Raw genomic sequence first — 15,825 nt, forward strand, 5'->3', positions numbered from 1 at the left:
TGGGATTGCAGGCTTGAGCCACCGCGCCCAGCCCCTGAGCCATCGCGTCCAGCCCCCGCTTTAGACTTTCTTGAGACACTGTGCCCCTGAAAGGGTCTTTCTCTATGCTTTGCCAGGGCCACGGTGGCACACTGTTGTGACATGTTATTTGACATTTGCTAACCTGATGTTTGAGTGATAGAGGGAAGTTTTCTCTTGTGGTGGTTCATCCTCTCTCTTAGGTGGGTCCTATGTCTCTGGGTCTTGGGTATAGGGCTTTTTCAGTGATCCTACAACTCTCCAACAAAAGGAGAATTCTAATGATCTGGGTAGAGGGTGAGTTTCTGCTCTTCCCCCTGTGATGAAGAATTTATTTTCTCTGGCACCTGATTAGCTGCAATAGATTTTAACTGTGCCATTGGAGCAATAGAGTTTTCTGTGCTTCCCCTCAAAGATGGAAGGCTTTTTTCCTGTAGGAAAGATATGAGGGAAGGATCAGGACCAAGTGTCATGTGTTTTCCACATTGTTTGCTGTGCTCCATCCACTGCCAGCTTGGTATCAAAGAGAAAGTGTTTTTAAGCTCCTGCCCTGTTCTCCATCTTTCTCAAGGGTGCACCGTGTAGTCTATGGAGAAGAACATGTGCACAAACACAAACTCCTCTTGCATCTGCAGCTCCTGTGGGTTCTATACACCCAGGAAGCCACCCTTGTCTTTTAATAATTCAATCAAAAATGTATCTGAATTTTTTTATTCACTTTTGTGACAACTCAGTCTTCCTCCCTCACTCTGCCCCAGTAAACCAGTGTCCAGGTAAGTCAGTGCCCAGGTAAACCAGTACTCACATCCCCACTTCTCCTTGGAGGTGCCTGTCTTTCTTCAGATTTTTGGCTAATTAGTTTCCTTGTGTTATCAATTTTCTGATGAGGTCAAGAAAAATTATGATTTTGAAGATTATCTGGCTTTTTGTTATTGTTAAGGTGGAAGCAACATTCTAGCTTTCTACACTCTGACCAGAGCCAGGAAGTGTTTCTGATCTAACTAAATATGCAATATTATTATTTATTTTCCTATCTATGCCTACTTATTATTTTTAAAAGTATAAGAGAGTTCTTAGTAGGCCCATGTGATGGTTAATTTTAGATGTCAACTTGACTGAGTTAAGAGATACCCAGATAGCTGATGAAACATTAATTTTGAGTGTGTTGATGACAGCATTTCTGGAGATTGGCATTTCAATCAGTGGACTTAGTGAGCAAAACCCACACTCATCCAATGTGGGCAGGAACCATGCAATCAGCTGAGGCCCTAGAAAGAACTAAAAGGTAGAGGAAAAGCAAATTCTCATTCACTCTGTCTTGTGAACATGTGACAACATTCTTCTCTTGCTCTTGAACATCAGAACTCCACATTCTCTGGCCTTTGGTCTCCAGAACTTGCATCAGCAGCCCCCAGTTTCTCAGGCCTTTACCTTGAACATAGTGTTACACCATTGGCTTTTCTGGTCCCAAGTCTATTTAAAGTAGATGGAGAGAGGAAATACAACACCTTGGCCTAAGAATCTAGACACACTTTACGACAATCCCTCTACCTTCGCACAATATATTATGAAAATGGAAAATCAAATTTGAGAAAACTGATAATTACCTGAACAAAATCATGCAGTCAGGGGAATTAAAATGCACTTGGAGAATAGGAAGTAGGCCGCAAATAGGTATGTCTCTGCATCCAGGAACATTAGAAACAAGGCCAGAGAAACAGACAAATTAGACCATGTTGTGCAGTTGCCAATCAGATGTGAAAGTCTATCAGCTAAAGGACTCAAATTGAGAGGCAATAAGAAAACAATAAAAATTCTGTGAAGGAGAGTGACATAGAGAAAGTGATCCTTTAAGAAAATGTGTCCGGTGGTCAGTTGGCAACAGATGGAAGGTAAGAGAATCCAGAAATAGGGAAATGGAATAATAAATTAGTATAATAGTCTAGGAGTAAAAGGGTCAAGGCGTGCATTGCAATGCTAGCAATGCAACTAGGAGGAAATGGGAACAACTTGGGAGACATTGTAGACAATTCCTAAGACTGGTTGACTGATTTGATAAGCATGGTGGAGGGAAAGGAGAAATCAAATGCACAAGGCTTCGTGCTGGTATCATAGGGGCCCAATTTTCTCACTAGTATCTTCAATTCTTCCTTGTCCAAGACTTTTCTCCTTTCTGCTTTTAAACTTGCCCGTGCTTGAATTAGCATAAATGTTTGGAAAAGGTAAAAAAACATTTATCTTCAAAATGTTTTTGAGGTAAACCATCTCTGAAATAAGAACTTGTTTTCCAGCCAAAACTCAATTTGTATTAAAACTGTTGTTTAAACACTCTGTCCAAACATGACAGATGTTGGAATCAATTGGTTTGCAAGTCCTTATTTTTTTCCCTCAGCTTCAATAAACAAAATCTTCTTAAGTTATTTTCCATCAAATACATTTACTAAATGTTCAAAATGCATATAGACCTCTATAAAGTTAATTGAAAATCAAATTCTTGGCCTTGAAAAACTAAAAAGAAAGGTAACATGGACGTAACTTTTTCAACATGCTTTAAAAGATACAAGAGTATATTTTTTAAAAGTCTAAAGACACAACAATAAAAGAATTTTTTGTAGTCACTTCTCTAAATTTTTTACTAACTTTTTTCCTAAGGTTCCAAAGAAATTTTAGAATAATTTTCATAATAAGATTTTGTATTTGCTGTAGGTAATACTGTATAAGTCAAATGAGTCTGAGGCTGTTTCTATATATTACCATGAACAATAAATATTTATTGACACTCTCCTTGATGAACATAATAAGACTAACAACAGGCTAAATTTAATCAATACAAAAGGAATTGAGAAGTAAAACTCAGCCCTAAGGCCCCCTGGCTCGTTTCTACCTATTTACTCATCTATAAACTAGGACTTATGATAGAATCTAGCTTTTAGGATTGTGGGGATTAAATGAAATAACATGTATAAAGTACGTAGTATGGTTCCTTGTACATAGTAAAGATTCAATAAATATTGCCTAATATGATTATGCTATTAATCTGTTTCATTTATCTACTTATATTTTATTAATTATCCTTCTATGTCAACTACTTATTAGGATCTTAATATTTTAATTTAAATGTAGTGTTCTTTGTGTACTAAAATATTAATGTTTGATTATATTTATAGCAAATTCATTTCTTTTTTGTCTTTCAAAAAATTTGATAGGCATTTGATAATATTGCATTTCTTCTTTTATTTTACTTATTTATTTATTTATTTTTGAGATGGAGTCTCCTCCGTCGCCCAGGCTGGAGTGCAGTGGCGCATCTTGGCTCACTGCAAGCTCCACCTCCCAAGTTCACGCCACTCTCCTGCCTCAGCCTCCTGAGTAGCTGGGACTACAGGTGCCCGCCACCACGCCAGGCTAATTTTTTGGTTTTTTTTAGTAGAGACGGGGTTTCACCATGTTAGCCAGGATGGTCTCGATTTCCTGACCTCGCGATCCACCCGCCTGGGCCCCCCAAAGCGCTGGGATTACAGGCGTGAGCCACCGCACCCGGCCCTCTTAAGCATTTCTTCTTGAGATTTACCATTGCTTTTAAAGGTAGAAAATCTTTTCTGTTCCAGAAATACATACAAGATAATATGTTTATTTGAGCATCTTCCTTCTTCCTTCTTCCTTCATCCTCTTCTTCTTCTTCCTTAGCTGGACATTTTACATTTAACATGTACCATTTAACATGGTACAGATGGAATTGCAGAATGGGGTTGTGAAGTGGGGCTCAAATTTAATTTTCTAGCAAACATTGCTTGAAATAAAAGTCTCACATGTGGAATAACTCTTTCTGTCATTATTGATTTATATTATATGTTCAGTCTGGCTCATTAACCTTATGTAAGATCCAGCTGCTCAAACCCCTACTACAAAATTCTAGGTTCTGCCTCCTGCTCTCCATTCTGACACTGCTCCCTCTGGTCTGAGCACTTGGTTGAATCTACTGCTTCATGCTTAAATTTCCTTCTGTCCCTACAACAAGCACTTTGGTTTACCTTTAGTTACATCTTGAGCGTCTGACTTCACTTGGCTTCTATTGGCCAATCCGCCCCACATCACATGTGGTGGTGCCCAAATCTGGTGCCCTAGGAAAGGGATCGGATAACTATCATGTTTATTACTACTTTGGCAACCTTTGACAGATGCTGAATTTTACTTCTGTTTTCCTCCAGGCTATGAACCCTTCAAACTCACAGCTATATTTGATAGCTAATTTAAGTTAATTTATTTAATCTAAGTTTGCAAAGGTCCTGAAAGCCGAAGCAATGATCTGCTCACCTCTCTAAATTCTAGCTCTTAAATAATGTCTTATTATGTCATGTTAGATTTTTCCATGCTTTTATGAAAGCATTTTGTATTTTATCTCGTAATTTTAGTTGTTTTCAGCCTTACCTTACCAGATATAGACTTGCTCTGCATTACGTCTTTCCAATCAAATACACATGTTTTGATTCCCTATTTAAATTATGTTTCTTCATTACAGAATTATCCTAGGTACATAGTACAGTGCTTAACCCACAGTAGACACTCAAATAATATTTGATAATACAGACATGTGCCACATTAACAACGTTTCGGTCAACAATGGATAACCTATATGAAAGTGGTCCCATAAGATTATAATAACACATTTTTACTGTACCTTTTCTATTTTTAGATATACAAATACTCACTGTTGTGTTACAGTTGCCCACTATATTCAGCGCAGTAACATGCTGTGTAGGTCTGTAGCCTAGGAGAAATAAGCTATACCATATAGCCTAGGTGTGTAGTAGACTATACCATCTAGGTTTGTAAAAGAACACTCTATGATATTCATATAACAATAAAATTGCCTAACAAGGCATTTCTCAGAATGTATCCCCATCATTAAATGATGCATGCCTGTAATTATAGAGATAGCAATGATAATGTCAGCCAATCAGAAAGCTTCGGATTGCAAAAGTAACTCCAAAAACTCTAAAACATTGACTCTTAAATATGAGATTTCTTACCATAAAATACTTTGAAATAATTATAATTGGAACACGTTTGTAACGAGAGAGAATCTACATTCTGTCTAGAACATGCCTCTGTTTATTTGATTACAAAATATTCATAAGGCACATGAGGAAGAAGTATGTATAAACACGAAAGTCAGGGAGAGGGAGGAGACACCATCATCGGTATGATTTTTCTGGTCTCCAGCAAAAGCTTGGGAACAAATTTGTTCTGCATCCTTGATTTTAGTAACTGTATGGAGAACTCCCTGATGTTTCAAGTGTTTGTAAAACCATGTCATCATTTGGATTTACCACATTTCTGTGTCCTCTGCTAAACCACAAGTCCATAAGGAGAGGGAGAGTTGATTTGTTCATGACTGTATTCCTAGTACCAAGTGCACTGTTTAGTACATAATAGGTACCAAATAAATTTTTATTAAATGAATGAGAGGATGCAATATGTTCAGAGGCATAAGACATGGCTCTGTCTTGCAGAATTTAAAATTTTCATACATTTTGTCATTTGTTGCTGGCAAGAACCAGCAGAGAGACAGCTTTGACACCATAATTTGCGAGGACCACTATCTTTTTTTTTAATGAAGGAATTGAGACCCATAGAATATATGAAACTTACCCAGAGTCACATTGTTTTTTAGTGGTAAAGCCAATATTTCTCTGAATTCAATGTCTAATATTCTTCCTTTATGCTACAATGCCTCCCTATGAGTGAAACACAAGTGACAAAACAAAACAGAAAATTACATTTAAAATATCCAGGATGACTATAAATGATTTAGAAATTCAAAGAATAAAAACAGTGAAAATTAAATACAGTAGGCTCATGGAGGAGTTAGAGTTTAGGTTAACTCCTCAAGACTGTAAGTAAAGAGTAGAAGAGAGGTTATCTCAGGGAAAAGAATTTCAGAACCCTCATCAGGATTTGTTTAAGTCAATTTATGTTCTTGCTTTTTTTCTAATGGTAATGGTTGATTAGCACTATAAATATTGTGGAGGTAAGAAATGGTTCTCTCACAAGCCACATAACATAGCATGGGTATTATAGTGGCATGTGAGCCATGAGATTGGTACAAGTCTTCACTTTTGCCTCAAAAGACTATATCGAAAAATAATTAAATGGGAAATGTTCAGGATATTCACACAATACTTTACTAATCTAAATGATAATACTTAGCATCTGAGTCCATGTTATGCCTAATGATGACTGCAGAGAAAAGCATGAAGAGCCAGTAACAAGTTCTGATTCCTGCAAAAAGCTAGCATGGAAATTTCACCACTTGATGAGAAGAGGGATTGTTCAGTGCAAAATTGGCAATGACCTCTATGATGATTTCAAATGACTGGGCTCTGTAGAGTCAGATAAAATGTCGACAAGATATCCTATTAGTTAAGCATTTCTTTTTTTTTTTTCTCAAAGCAATGCTTACTGGCATTATGCTGATTTAAGAAACCCCATTCTGACTGTTAATGAAAACTTAATGGAGCTGACATAAGTAAGATGATCTTAAGCTCTCCTCACTCTCTAAATTGCCTTTTTTGTTGCCTTCTGGAAAATTGCTGGGTCATTGAACACTGATGTCATGCCACAGTATGAAAGGAAAACTGGTGAACAACACTGGGAAGGTGAATTATACTCAGAATACAGCCAGGCAGGTCCTAGGGTCATATAAAAAAATGAAGAAGTAGGAGCTAAGGTATCAGAGAGAGGGTCAAGAAATCAGTAATTTAGAAGTAATCCAGGCAGACCTGATTTTGCTTCCCAACTCTACCTGTTAATAGCTTTGTTAACTTGGGGGAGTTACTTAAGTTTTCTCAGCTTCAGTTTCTTTATCACTAAGACAGATTATATAAAAATAGTATCTACTGCAAATGCTTATGTGAAGACTAAAAGAGAAAAATCAGGCAAAATATTTAGCATTGTGCTTGACACAAAGCTTTCTACTATCATCATCATTTTCTTGACATTAACAGGAACAAGATAGAGGTACAGCAATTAAGATATTTGAAAGAAAAAAAGAAAAATAATAAAGTGTAGCAGCTCAAGACAGACAAGAGTCAGAAATCCAACACAGCAGCAGGTCCTACAGCCACAAGTCATTGAAAGAGAATTTAGGGATCATCTAGTCAAATATCTCGTTTTACAGATGAGCAACTCCATGCTAAGAGATGTCTCAATGAGAAAACTATTTTTGAAAACATTTTGGCTTTTTTTTTTATAAAGTTAAACATGGACTTAGCATGTTTACATGGGCAACCTAGTCATTCCCTTCTTAAGTATTCACCCAAGAGAAATAAAAACTTACATCCACACAAAGAATTGCATACAATGTTCACAGCTGCTTTGTTTGTAACAGCCTAAACTGAAAACAATCGAATGTCCATCAACAGGAGAATGGATAACTAAATTTCATATAATTGAATATATTCAGCAATAAAAAAGAATGAAGAGTGGTGCACACAACATGGATGTATCTTAAAAGCATTATGCTCAGCAGAAGAAACAGCATAAAGAGTACATACTGTCTGATTCTGCTTAAATGAAATTCTAAAGAATGCAAGCTATAGAGATTCAAAGCATAACAGTAGTTGCCTGGGTCCCGAGGGGATGAGGTGGCAAGAGTTTGTGAAGGGGCGCGAGAGAACTTTTGGGGATGATGGAAAGATTTTATATCTTTTATGAAATGTTTTACGTCTTAGTTGTGCTGGTGGTTACACAGCATATAGATTTGTCAAAAGTCTTTAAAATTGTACAGTTCAGTTGGGTATATTTTATTGTATATAAATTATACCACAATGAAGTCATTTTTTCTTGATCAGGTTGATCATATTCAAATAAGTTGATTTTAAAGACAGAACTACTTGATGCGTTATCCTTTCCTAGGGCAGAACTAGGATTCAAAGCCAGATCTTTGTTAACTAGTTAGTTAGTTAGTTAAATGCACAATTAGCTAGTGCTCACTAAGCTGAGCTTTGCTGAGTAATTAGTAAAACATTCTGGTCTTCTTGCTCTTATTCTAAGAGGTAGCCTGGTGAAGTGGAATAAATCTTGGCTTTGGAGTCACAAGGATGTGTCTTGGTGACATGGCTTCCCCTCTTACCAGCCGTGTGGCTTTGGCCACTTTGTTTAGACCTATCTGATCTACCTTTCGCTCATCTCTCAATTTGGCATAAAACTCCTATTTATAAGGTTTCTATAAAGATAAAATGATACAATATAAAAAGTAACCAGAAAATGGTAGGCTAAGCACTTGATAAATTGTGGCTATAAATACTACTAATTTCTTTGGCCACAGACCCAGAGCTGTGTCATAGATAAACCTTGACTTGTGAGCTGGTGAAACAATCCCTCCAGGCTGCATTAACCATTAGTGCAACAAATATTACTCAGTATCTATGATGGGCCAGGCAGTGTTTTAGACTCTTGGCCTTTGGTAGAGAACAAAAGAGCTACATTCTAGTAGGAGGAGACTGAAATAGATAAGCCAATACATGAATAATATGGCAGGTGACGAACTACACCAAGAAGAAACATTAACAGAGTAAGAGGAAAAGAGAATGATTAGGGATTATAGGAAGTTGCCGTTTGACAAAAGCTGCTTAGAAGTAGCTGATCTACTACCGTGATATTTGAACAGAAACCTGAAAAAAAAGAGAGAACTGAAAAAAAAACAGAGAAGGGGCTATGCAGAGAAATAGTTGGTTGGAAAATATTCCAGGTAGGGGGAAAAGCAGTGAAAAGGCCCTGTTGCAGAAGTCTGCTCGTCACATTTTGGGATATGCAGGAAGCCTGGGGAGCTATGTGCATGGTTTTCAAGATTTAGAACAGTGCCAGTCATTTGCACAGGGTATGATGACATACATAATTTACCAACTGTTCACAGTGTTGAATTCCACCTCTCCTGTATTTGCAACTGAATTTTCCACTCAGAAGCAAATCTTCCTACAAAATTCCTATTACTATTGTCTTGCATAGCTAATGGCTTTGGTACCAGAAGAAAGTAGTTACCTTTCTTTGTACACTTTGTAAATAGTAAGCATTTATTAAAATACAATTAAAATAAGTAGATAGTAGTCCAAATAAGCTTCCTCTTTGCTTTACAGAGATGTAAATCTGCACACTCAGTGTGATGGGAAGCAGCTGAACTCTAAGATGCCATTTGTCATTGACATGGGAAATAATGTTTTCCATTCTCATTATGGACCCAGGAGCAGGAAAGAAGCGGAATGTGGGGATGGAAAATGTAAGTGCTCAAACCCACCACTTCTCATTCTAATTTTCTCCTGTTCCTTCAGGATGAAAAGCACAAAATCAAAAAGCACTAAAGCACAGAAATAGTCCTTACATTATTTTAGCCACTATATGCTAATCTAGGTCCACAAAATAGGGTGCACTGAAACTAGGAGAGGAGAAGGCTAACCTGTCCAAGCAAAGGTCAGCCGTGAACACTTACTGCCTTTAACAAGTGACTGTGTGCCTTCAACACAGTCTAGATGGCAGCCAATGGCTTCTCTCACCACAGCTTGTCCTAGTCATCTGTTACTTCTGGGAGAAATCTACAGAGGAAGACAAAAAGTAGAGATACTTCCTTATCTCTGGTACCAGCACAATTCGCTTGAACTTTTCAATATTCTGGCCACATACTGAGGCACAGTAGAGTTCAACTCTAAGAAGCCCCAGGGGTCATTCCTGGGGAGCACTAGTCTAAAGCCAGTCATATAATGGCTCAATGTGGTTAAGAAGTGCAAGCAGGGTGTTAACTGGCACACCACAAAAATCATGAGAAACAAATGTGATGTCAGTGATAAATATGGGTAGAACTAGGATCTGTCTGCAAAATAATGAAGATGTGCTTGGCAAAGGAAGAAGGCAGTCTCCTTGGTTCTCAGGGAAAGGATATTTTGGTGAGTAAATTAGTTCATTCTTGCCCTGAAATAAAGAAATACCTGAGACTGGGTAATTTATAAAGAAAATAAGTTTAGGCTGGGCGTGGTGGCTCATGCCTGTAATCCCAGCACTTTGGGAGGCCAAGGCGGGCAGATCACGAGGTCAGGAGATTGAGACCATCCTGGCTAACACGGTGAAACCCTGTCTCTACTAAAAATACAAAAAAATTAGCCAGGCGTGGTGGTGGGCGCATGTCATCCCAGCTACTTGGGAGACTGAGGCAGGAGAATGGTGTGAACCTGGGAGGCAGAGCTTGCAGTGAGCCGAGATCACGTCAATGCACTCTAGCCTGGACGAGAGTGAGACTCTGTCTCAAAAAAAAAAAAAAAGAAAGAAAGAAAGAAAATAAGTTTAATTGGCTCACAGTTCTTCAGGCTGTACAGGAAGCATAGTGGCATCAGTTTCTGAGGAGGCCTCAGGAAACTTACAATCATGGCGGGAGGTGAAGGGGAAGCAGGCACGTCTTACAAGGCCAGAGCAGGAGCAAGAGAAAGAGGGGACAGTTGCTACAGACTTTTAAACAGCCAGATCTCCCGAGAATTCACTATTGCAATGACAGCACTAAGGGGAATGGTGTTAAGCCATGAGAAACCACCCCCATGATCCAATCACCTCCCACGAGGCCCCAACTCCAACAATGGTGATTACAATTAAACATGAGATATGGGCAGGAACACAGATCCAAATCATGTCATTCTGTCCCTGGCCCCTCCAAAATCTCATGTTCTTCTCACATTGCAAAATACAATCATGCCTTCCCAGTAATCCCCCAAAGTCTGAACTCATTTCAGCATTAACTCACAAGTCCAAAGTCCAAAATCCAAAGTCTCATCTGAAACAAGGCTAGTTTCTTCCACCTATGAGCCTGTAAATATAGAAAAACAAGTTAGTTACTCCCAAGATACAATGGGGGCACAGGCATTGGGTAAATATTCCCATTCCAAAAGAGACAAATCATCCAAAAGAAAGTAGCTACAGGCACCATGCAAGTCTGAAACCCAGTAGGGGAGTCATTAAATCTCAAAGCTCAAAAATAGTCTCCTTTGACTCCATGTCTCATGTCCACAGCACTCTGAGGCAAGGCCTTGGGCAGCTCCACCCTGGTGGCTTTGTAGGGGTCCCTTCCCATGGCTGCTCTCATAGGCTGGTGTTGAGTGTCTGCAGCTTTTCCAGGCACAGAGTGCAAGCTGCCACTGGATCTACCATTCTATGATCTGGAGGATGGTAGCCCTTTTCTCACAGCTCCACTAAGCAGTGCCCCAGTGGGAACTCTATGTGGCTCTAACCCCACATTTCCTCTTTACACTACCTTAGTAGAGGTCCTCCATGAGGACTCTGCCCCTGCAGCAGGCTTCTGCCTGGACATCCATGCTCTTCCATACATCCTCAGAAATCTAGGCAGAGGTTCCCAAGCCTCAACTCTTGTACTGTGCACATCCACAGGCTTAACACCATGTAGAAGCTGCCTAGACTTAGGGCTTGCACCCTCTGAAGCAGTGGCCTGTGCTTTACCTGGGTTCCTTTTAGCCACAAATGGAGCTGGAGTGACTAGGATGCAGGGACCAGTGTTCAGGGCATCAGGACCCTGGGCCTAGCTCATGAAACCATTCTTCTCTCCTAGGCCTCTGGACCTGTGATGGGAGGGGTTGCCATGAAGTTCTCTGGAATGCCTCTAAAGATTTCTTCCCATTGTCTTGGCCATCAGCACTTGGCTCCTTTTTACTTATGCAAATTTTTGCCACCTGCTTTAATTTCCCCCCTGAATGAGCTTTTCTTTACTACCACATGGCCAGGCTGCAAGTTTTTCAACCTTTTATGCTCTGCTTCCCTTTTAAACGTAACTTGCAGTTTTAGGTTATTTTTTTGCTCATGTATATGAGCGTAGGCAGTTAAAAACAGCCAGATCACATCTTGAATGGTTTGCTGTTTAGAAATTTCTTCCACTAGATACTCTAAATCATCATTCTCAAGTTCAAAGTTCCACAAATCCGTAGGGCATGGGCATAATGCCACCAAGTTCTTCACTAAAGCATAATAAAAGAGCCCTTTTCTCCAGTACTGAATAAGTTCCTCATTTCCATCTGAGACTTCCTCAGCCTGGACTTCATTGTCCATATTACTATAATTTTGGTCACAACCATTCAACAAGTCTCTAAGAACTTCCAAATTTTCTCTCATCTTTCTGTCTTCTTCTGAGACCTCCAAACTCTTCCAATCTCTGCCCATTACCCAGTTCCAAAGTCACTTCCACATTTTCAGTGCCCCACCACTTGGTACCAATTTTCTGTATTAGTCCATTCTCACACTGCTATGAAGAACTATCTGAGACTGAGTAATTTATAAAGAAAAGGGATTTAATTGGCTCACAGTTCTGCAGGCTATATAGAAAGCATAGTGGCATCAGCTTCCGGGGATGCTGCAGGGAACTTACAATCATGCCAAAAGGTAAAGGGGGCATGAGGCATGTCTTACATGGCCGGAGCAGGAGCAAGACAGCAGGGGAGGAGGTGCTACATACTCTTAAACAACCAGATCTCACGAGAGCTCACTATTGTGACAACATAATCAAGAGGAATGGTGTTAAACCATGAGAAACCACCCCCATGATCCAATCATCTCCTACCAGGCTCCACCTCCAACATTGAGGATTACTAATTGAACATGAGATTTGGACAGGGACACAGATCCTAACCATATTAGTGAGGACTCTTCTAAAAGGCTGAAAAAGCTCTTTCTCAATTCTATCTCTATGTACCTCCAAGTAGCTTCTTGCGACTGATCGCATTCACTTTGGATAATCTGCACCTGAGCTCTGCTTTTATTAGTACAGGCAGTGAAAGTCAATTGTATTAACAAATATTCCAAGGAAAAAATAACTGAGAGAGAATTCAGTGAGGAACCTGGTTTTTCTGTGGGAGGATTTTGAGTGTTTAGTCAATTCAGCCCATTAGCCTGAACTAAATATTAAATAAAGAGATCGCAGTTTATCTGATGACTGCTGGACCACAAAAGCACTGAGTGGAAATCCAAACTCAATTTTAGACAAACCTGGAGATAAGGTATTGCACAGTTTCCTGAAGTTAATAGAATGTCACGTATAACTGCCCCACACGTGGGCCAACCAGGAGTGACCACTGTGCTTCTCATACCTGTGGATAAAGGTCTAATAGAAGTTGCTGCTGAATCTACATTAATCAATATATAAAGTTATTAATACCCAGAAAAATTAGAGGAAATAGAAATATTATAAAGAGTTATCTAAGTTCAATAATATTGCCTCTATTTTAAAACAGAAAATATAGAAAGTTTAGTATTTTAAAACTTTAACTGAAGATTAAAAACGTATGTTCATAATAACATTGATGAATAGCAATAGATACTGTGTGTTTTGTATTTTTATAAGTTCTCCACATATCATTTATCAAAAATAGCCCATATTTGTTAGCACTTTACTGATTTAAAGTGTTGTCAGAAAAGTTCAGTCATTTAGTGCTCATGAAATCTTGAAAGATAGGTACTATTACCATCTCAGCCATTTTCCTGAGGAAACCAAGACTCCATGATGGTTCATTATTTTCCCTTATTCCTACAGGCAAGTATCAATGGCAGCACCAAGATTCACACAAAAGGTCTTTGATTCCCAAATCCTTTGAAACTTTCCAATTCTGCCTTTTTCTGTAAAACCTCAAAACATAATTTTACACAAATGAAACTGATGATTGAAGAGTCTCCCCATATGCAAGGCATATTTCATTCATTCATATTTCATTTCATTCATTATCATAGATAATGAATGCAATTGTCTTATTTTGTATGTATGAGCTAGTGAGAAAGAGACAGACAGATAGAGAGAGAGAAACACATAGAGAAGCCATTTAAAGGAGAAGGAAGAATGACCTTATTTCATCCTTCATGCCTTTCTCTGCAATGCCTCCTGCCCTGTCCACTTTTTTAAAACCATTTTTCTGTCTTAAAACTACCCGTTGCCCTTGCCAAACACCAAAGCTAATTAGTTAGCACTTTCTGAAATCCATAAAATGGTAGTCCTTGACATTAAATAGTTTTTGCTGATAACTACTTTGAAAAAGAGGTTTCTGGTGTTAAAATAGTATTTTTTCTTGGGTTACCCAAGCACAGATAATTAGGCAGACTTAATGTTTTTTATAATTTAAAATATCTTAAGGTATATCATATGCATAGGACAAAGTGTCAGAGTATCTTGCTGTTACTTACATACGTAGTAAGTTAAAACATGTAGTGCATGTAGTGCAAAGATGGCAAGGAGTTTAAATTTCAAGCCTACTCCAACTAAGTGGTAGTTGCTACCTGTAACACCGTGTTGTAAACTACTCTGAGGCCAAGACCAGGACCAATGACAGGGAGTCCAGAGATGGATTAACAATGCCTGTCATGGCTTCAGGAGTGGGGAGCGGCACTTACTTCCCATCCTAAAGTTATTATATCTTGCCAGGCTTAGAAATAAAATATTAAAATGTCTTTCATTAAAAGGCAAGTTCATAATTTACATGCCAGTCTATAAAGAGAATCACATACTTATTTCTAACTCCCTGAGTTGGACTTCTTGGATGGGAAGTAAGGGTTTTAATCAATGGCATGTTGGGTAATTTTAGAGCCTGAGACAACCTAGTCTGACATCTGACTGGGTGTGTTTCAGTGTTTCAGTACGTGGGCAGTGAAGCAGAGATGTTGGGAACAGAAAAAGGAAATGGAAAACGTGTACTTCAAGACTGACCAGGATATTCAGAAGTTTGCTCAACGCTGAGAATATCTGACCTGGGTTTGTCACATCAAAGTTCAATACATCTGGCCAGACCAAGTGTATAGTGTCACTCCTCCACTCCCACCTCCATTCCTGCCATCTGTCCCTGGGTTCTCTCTCAAATTCACCTGTGGCCCTGTTTGAAGACAGGAGACATTCAGCCTAAAGTTCTTACATTAATATTGAAATGCAAAACAGCTTTCTTAATTAAACAAAAACTGCAAATAACTTTTATTATTTTCCTACTGTCATTTCATTAGGTCCATTCAATTTTGGTATACTTTTCTGAAACTGCCTGCATTTGTGGAGTTAATCTTTAGCATTCTTATTGGTTTGGACAGAGTTGGTTATTTGTTTGTAGTATCTTGACACCTAGAAGACAAACAACATAAATGAAAAGCTGAATGAATGTCAACCCCTGCCACCCACACACCTCCACTGTGTAGATAAAGAAGCTGTGGCACATCAGGTTAAAGCAACTTGTCCCAGGTCACACTGTTAGCAAAAGGTAAGCTGAGATGTAAGCCCAGACAATCTAATGTCAGAGCCTGAGCTCTGAACACTCTGCTTACTATGCTGCCTCTCTAAATAGGGGATAGAGTATTGCCCTTAGAAAGTTAAGCTATGAAATCAGCACAGAAATATGCAAAATCTCCCCAAGCAGGCAACATGACCATCTGGCCAGAGTAGACCTTCCCTGTAAACTCATTAGAGTTATTAATGGGATAATCTTAAAAGGGTAGTTGGTCAACCATGGAACACAGAAAAATGAGAGTCCCAGAGACAAAGACTAACGGTGCATGTGCAATGCTAATCAGGGGAGAGAAGCCTTTGGTTACCAGGCAAAAACATTAGGGCGGCTTTGCTGGTACCCCTGTAGTGGAGAAAAGAGCCTCTAGTTATTTTGGTTGAGGTGTATTTCTTTAGATCAACCAACTCTCTTTAATCTAATTTATGCTTACCAGGTAAATGCCTGATTAGTTTGCCTATAGGGAGGCTCTAGGCATTCAAGTCTTTTGGTAACGTACTAAAGTAGGATTCTCTGA

General features: G+C 38.9%; 1 long non-coding RNA gene across 1 annotated transcript in view; it reads right to left on the minus strand.

Annotated features, from left to right (window-relative positions):
- Positions 1–12,525, minus strand: part of LOC107967785 (uncharacterized) — a 54,276-nt gene extending 41,751 nt beyond the window's left edge. Inside the window, exons 1-5 of the long non-coding RNA XR_008538543.2 lie at positions 12,472–12,525; positions 10,802–10,864; positions 9,506–9,608; positions 5,671–5,756; positions 1,626–1,700 (exon numbers count right to left, since the gene is read on the minus strand). This is a non-coding gene — a long non-coding RNA (uncharacterized LOC107967785). The remainder of the gene's footprint in view (positions 1–1,625; positions 1,701–5,670; positions 5,757–9,505; positions 9,609–10,801; positions 10,865–12,471) is intronic.
- Between the last annotated feature and the right edge of the window lie 3,300 nt (positions 12,526–15,825).

This window comes from Pan troglodytes, chromosome 10 (genome assembly GCF_028858775.2).
Source record: "Pan troglodytes isolate AG18354 chromosome 10, NHGRI_mPanTro3-v2.0_pri, whole genome shotgun sequence".
Lineage (NCBI taxonomy): Eukaryota > Metazoa > Chordata > Mammalia > Primates > Hominidae > Pan > Pan troglodytes.